This window comes from Ctenocephalides felis, unplaced genomic scaffold (genome assembly GCF_003426905.1).
Source record: "Ctenocephalides felis isolate EL2017-DRISC unplaced genomic scaffold, ASM342690v1 CF-g0.4_SCAFFOLD_03570, whole genome shotgun sequence".
NCBI classification, from domain to species: domain Eukaryota; kingdom Metazoa; phylum Arthropoda; class Insecta; order Siphonaptera; family Pulicidae; genus Ctenocephalides; species Ctenocephalides felis.
This window is the reverse complement of record NW_020539724.1, coordinates 1,930,101-1,936,601: the sequence shown is the minus strand read 5'-3', so window position 1 is coordinate 1,936,601 and position 6,501 is coordinate 1,930,101. Positions and strand designations below refer to the sequence as shown.

The window sequence follows — 6,501 nt, the reverse complement described above, 5'->3', positions numbered from 1 at the left end:
ATAAAAGCATATTCAACAATCGAAGTATGATTATTTCAAATAATAATACTTACCAATTTCAATATATTAGTATTTTACGTAAAAAAAATCAAAATATAATTATTTCAAATAATAATATTCATCAATTTCATTATATTAGTATTTTGTGTTTATTATATTTTAAAATATAAATATATTTTTTTTATATATATTGAAATGGTTGAGTGTTATTATTCAAAATCATATATTTCGATTCTTTTTTACGCAAAATACTCATGTATTGAAATTTTTTAATATCAGCATGCAAACATATGGGTTCGAGTTTCTCGGAACAATTTAAACTTTAAATCCCATCGCTCCGAAGGGATGTTTTTCAAGTGCCGAAATATTATTTTAACCGTCATTAAACTGAATGTTTATTGCTTTCCAAAGAGCTTCATATTGAACTTTTATGTAAACATGTAACGGCTTTTAAAGTTACATGCTCGCTAAAATTATTCATATAAAAATATTCAACAATTATAAAATATTATTTTACTTAAAAATATTAAAAATATTATTGTACTTAAAAATACTTAAAAATGATTAAAATTGCATTTTGAATATAGTATCAGGCTATTATATTGTTTTAATCAAAAATACTCAACTATTATAACTTGTATTTTTTTTTGAAGAAGTATAGAATGTGAAATTAGTATTGAAAAATTACTGTTAACATTTTACAATATTGAAAATGATTTTGATTTAACACATCAGATACAAACAATAGAATTCATTCTAATATTGTGATATGATATTTAATGAGTTTTAGATCTTTCTTGCACTTTTTTTATGAAAAGTACTCAAAATTCGACATTGAGTACTATCGATACTTTCGCCACGATATTTTTTTGGCATCGATATTTTGATTAGATACTTTTCAAAGTACTCAATATCGATCTTTTGCCTCGATACTTCTAACACTACTTGGAAGATGGAAGAAATTACTGGGTGCTAGGTTTTCTCGATGCGATTGTAGCTGCATCTGTAGTAGGTGAAGTCTCTCGGAGCATCTTCACTTGATCGTAATATAAGGTTGAGTTTGCCGTTTGTTTCGACGGGTGAATGTATATTTACACTTGCAAGGAACACCTAAGGGCGATAGATGCATCATCAATAAAGTCACGAGGCGTCATATGTTTGTTAAGATAATATGATTGATCAACTTGTATACTGACATGTTGCCAATTTATATATATATATATATATATATATATATATATATATATATATATGCGCACCCATTATGAATATTTGTGAATTTTTTGCTCCCAGGGGCTCAAATACTTCCAATATGATAAAAACACCTTGAAAGTTTTAGCTCTCAATATTAACTTTAAGATAGTTTGCTTCCCAACCAATGTTCTTTATCGAAACAACAGGGGGTAGAATTCCATTTGTTTTTCAGAATTTTATAATTTAGCGACAAGTAAATCAAAATTTTGAGAATAACATTATATTTGCTTATTTTGATCACAAAGAAAAAATATAAAAACAATTTTATAAAATAAGTATTCATTTGGGAAGAAGATCCAAGAAATTTTGGTTCCGACTATCTTAAAGTTAATATTAAGAACTATTTGGGAGCATTTGAGCTTCTGAGAGCAAAGAAATTCGAAAATATCCATATTAAGGGCCACCCCAATTTAACTTTCAGTCGAATTTTTCCTCTTTAAAATCCAAAAATTCTACTAATGAGTTACCGACTCAGTTTATAAAGTTAAATATATTGGTAGAAAAATGGTACAACATCTTTTTAACTCAAAAATTCTAAACCATATGGAACTATATTCTCTTAGCATATGATTAATCTCAAGCGTTCCTTTAACAATGATCTTATCATTTTATATAAAATAAATTTGTTGGTCTTAGAAGATTTACTGAATTGTGTTTTATTTTTATGAATTACTTATACATATATAAAAACCATATATATCTAAAATTTTATTTACATGGCGTTTTCAATTTGACTTTTAAAATCATTGCCTTTTTTTCTCTTTGACGGTTATATATAAAATGTCGAAGAAACAACGAATTTTCTCGTTAGTTTTACTTTTCTCTATTTATAAATATATACAGAAGCTAGTTTTAAAATATTATTTATATGAAAATATTGATTTAGTTTAAAAAAAACAAGTATATATTTATTAATTGACAAAGCCACTGAAATTTCTGTTATTAATTATTATTATTACAGAGGGCCAATAACGAACACATACAGTTTAAACAAATTGCTTCCGAGGAATTTTGCAACCGCGCCACAATTGATTTATTAGTAAATAATAATTATATCAAATAATTAAAATGTTTCGCGATTACAAATGTTTATGCCTGGCCAATATTTATTATGCATACTGCCATATATTTTTCAACAAATCGTTTCGGTATCAGGAATTATTAACAGAATATACTGCAGGAATAATACGCTTCAGTGTACCAAAATTAAATAGCTTTAAAATATTTATTTATTTTGTACATAGATGTACTGATAGAGGAATGAATGCATTTTAATAATATAACATTAATGATGGATATAAAAGACTTGAATCGTTTTCTGTAATAAAAAATTAATGGAACTTGAACATCGTATTATATTTGATACCTTTCGTATTAGTTTCATCGACTAAAGTGTGAATAGTACGAGAAATTTTCTATATATTCATTTTGAAGCTAGAAAATCTACTTATTAAATCAAAAATAAGCTTCGAATGTCTTCTAATCTTTTCTCGATTCCATTACCATATTTTGTTCATAAATAATTACTACCCAATTCCTTTCCTGCCTCAAAATAAATAACTTTGACTAATGGCAATCGGTTGATGGATCGGTAAAAACAAAGTACCTGACCTGGCCCGAGATAACATGAGTTATGTTGTCACGTTTTAAACGTGGAAGCAACTTGCTTGTAGGAAATACGGAAATGACTGCAGAACCGATGATTATTTTGTACAAAGTTTAGTAGTTAATGTTTGTTATGACTAATAACAAATTATCCTGCAGGTAAAAAACAATTGGACTGCTCAAAACGTTATCGGTAAATATGTAAACCTTGGTCGAAAAATGCGAAGATAATCAGAGTTTTGTTTATAATAATCATATATTTATTAAATATTGATATGTGAAATAAGCGTTATCTACTCTGACATGCGGACGTGTAATCAATTATTTATAAATTGCCTAGTTGGAAATATTTATCGGTTTACAAAACTAATTATTCGTGAGAGATTAAACTTACTACTAGACACATAATAAATTGTATTAGAATTTGCTTATTATTTATTAGATTGATTATATATATATATATATATATATATATATATATATATACAAAGTCAACGCGTTAACGACCATCGCCACGACGAACCCATGTATATATATATATATATATATATATATATATAATATAAACTTTTGAATAATTGTAAAACGTTTGGCACCTTATATCTTGGTATTTAATTATCAAATAGTTACTTTTTTATTTATATTTAAACAGCAATCAAAACTATGTGTTCTGTAAGCAGATGTGATTTATATTCCTGAAGCTTGTGTTTTCACAAGGCAACCCAGTGGTTGACTGTTTTTTTCTGATGATATTATTATATTAGATCCAATGCCCGAAAGACTATTTATACTTGGATGTCATATTTGACATCTATAATTTCAAGTGAAAATTTGATGTCACTGTTGTTTGGTATCAAGCTGGTCAAATTGGATATCATTGAAACGGGAGTTTTTGATTTAGATCAGTTAATTACATAATGTTCATTAGATATTCTGAATGAGCTTTTAATAAAAGTTCATTCCATAAGTATAAATTTTATAAATACTCAAAACAATTTTCATAAATTACTGCTCGTTACGAGAAGCTTAAGTAATTTGCTGAAAAGCACAATGTCATTTCCAATATTTTATTATTTATTAGGATGATTTGGTGAATTGATCAATTTTAAATAGGAATATGAATTATCCATTATCAATTATCAATTTCATAAGATATGGCTCCATTTACAGTTTCTGGAATCAGTACCATATTATCAGAAAGTGCACTTAATTTGATGAATGAAGTCACAATCACTAGATGATAACCGATAAAACCAGATATAATTTGATCGAAACAAATCTCGGCAAAAACAGCAATTTGAAGTATATTATCTTCAGTACGTCCTAAATATTGAATTGGCTTCATTACCGTTTGCTGTTCGCCTATTGCGGTAAATCTCGGTAATGATAGAGCTGATAGAAGACTTATAAAATACTTGATACAACATTAAAAAAGATACAAAGACGAGTAAAATTTCAAAACTAAATTGTTGCTTAAGTTACTGGTTTTGGAAAATAATATAAGGTAAAATTTGATAAATAAGTTTTCCAAACCTGCATACATAGTGCATATATTGATTACCGTTGGCATCGGCGTCGACACCAATTTTGTCCAGCTTGTTATCAAGTAGCGATATCAGATTATGAATCTCAAATAATGAATTTGTGGGTAATGAACAAATGTGTTTAAAGGACATTGCTGTAATTTTTAGAAATATATGTTAATAACTGGGTTGCCGTCTACATATACTAGATTGTGTAATATTAGTGAGCATAATTCACAAATAGCAAAGTTTACACATGTGATTTATATTTTCATTGAATATGTTCTTACCATCAGCCTTATGATTTTCCTCAAATCTGTAACATGGGCTTTGGTTAAGGTCACAATTAACCGCTCTAAGTCATAATACGGAACTATTCAACCTATGAACAATATTCGTAATAAACAGTTGTGAATTTTCACAAATGCATTTACCCACATATGCGGCATTGGAATATGAAGAATAGCTCAGATAACGCTATTTGCAAGGGCAATTCGTGATCGAGCATTTTTGCACAATTATATTATAAACTTCAGTCTGATTTGTTATGACTATTCAGCCTCATAAAGGAATTATATAAATAAATACAAGGAAAAATTTGCTCTTAAATATATTTTTGCTTTTAATAATTGCATGGTTGTTATGCGAAGCACCATACACAATATGGAATAATAATATACATTTCAATTCGATATAGATGAAAAGCATGCTTATGGTTAGACTTATTATTAACTTCCCGAAGGACATTCTGAATTTGAGTTCAAAATTAGAAGAAATATAAGTCTGCGAGTATATGAGCTAAAATATGAAGTCCACGTTTTACCAAATTTTTTTTATGAAGCTCGATTGTTTTTTAGAATAAACATAAAGGTGCCAAATTTTCATTTGACATACAATTGACAAAAGTGATAAGCGATAGTTCAATAAAAAACATATAATTATCATATATAATTTATTGATGCATCTCCACGTAAATATTTGTGTGAATGATAATTTCATATTCTGATTCGTAGTATATATAGGTGTACCGTTTCAGCCCAGATGTTGTTTTGCCCGCTTTATAATGATAATATTAACTGTGCATATTTGGAAAAATCCACGAATTTAAGTGCAAAAATAAATTACAAAAAAGATTTGTAACAGGTGTGAGCAACATTTCTATAGTAGGGATTGTATATAGTATAGTCGGGATTTCGCATATTATTTCGGGCAATTCTTGTATTTTCACATTCTTACGCATAAGATGATATTTGACGATTTCGTGATTATATTTAATTAAAATTATATAAAATTATATGAAATTTGTCGAAAAATAAAAAAACAGGAGCTATTTACCTGCATAACTAATTAAAAAACACCCAGTATATCACTAAACATATTTTTTCAAAATATGCAATTTTAATTTTTTGGTTTAGTGACATAGTGTGTATTTTACAATTAGTCATGCAATTAAATAACTCCATTTTTTATTTTTTGTAATAATAACATAATAAGTAACAATATATAATCCATTCATTTATATTATAACATAATTTAATAAATTCTGTTTCATTTTTTCTTCTTCGAATTACCAAATATAAAAAAATATTAAATTTATATCATATTTATCAAAACATGTTTTGTGTAATTTTAATCAGATATATACCTTCTGTAGGATTCCATCGACTACAATAAAGTATTTGTTACTTACAAACTGAATTAACGACATTTTTTGTCGAGTTGTGGTTTTTTCCATCCCTTATCTGGAACCATTAACGAGCTCTTAAAATTTTAAACAGAATTAGGCTTTTTATTGGGTATTTAAACTTTATTTTATGTTGATTTGAATTTTTATTTTTTGTATTGTTTTGTTGATTTACTTCTCTGATAAAATATTATTTGTTTTCACTCGGTACCTGTTTGCTTTCGCATTTTTTAGTATTTGTATTACAAAAATAACAGATATGAGGGATATTTGTAAAAGCATTGACTTTTGCACTACAATTATTTTGTGTGTATTTTTGTGTATGACGAGCTTATTTTTAAAAAATATTTTTTTGGTTCTATTAAAGCGTCCCAAGTTAAATGTTTTTTATCGTTAGTAGGTAATTTATAGTAAATTGGAATAATGAATAATAAT

The 6,501-nt window shown here is 26.9% G+C and overlaps 1 protein-coding gene across 2 annotated transcripts in view; it reads left to right on the top strand.

Annotated features, from left to right (window-relative positions):
- Positions 1-6,501, top strand: part of LOC113383296 (serine/threonine-protein kinase S6KL-like) — a 71,773-nt gene that overhangs the window by 28,204 nt on the left and 37,068 nt on the right. The gene's annotated exons all lie outside the window — the stretch shown is intronic.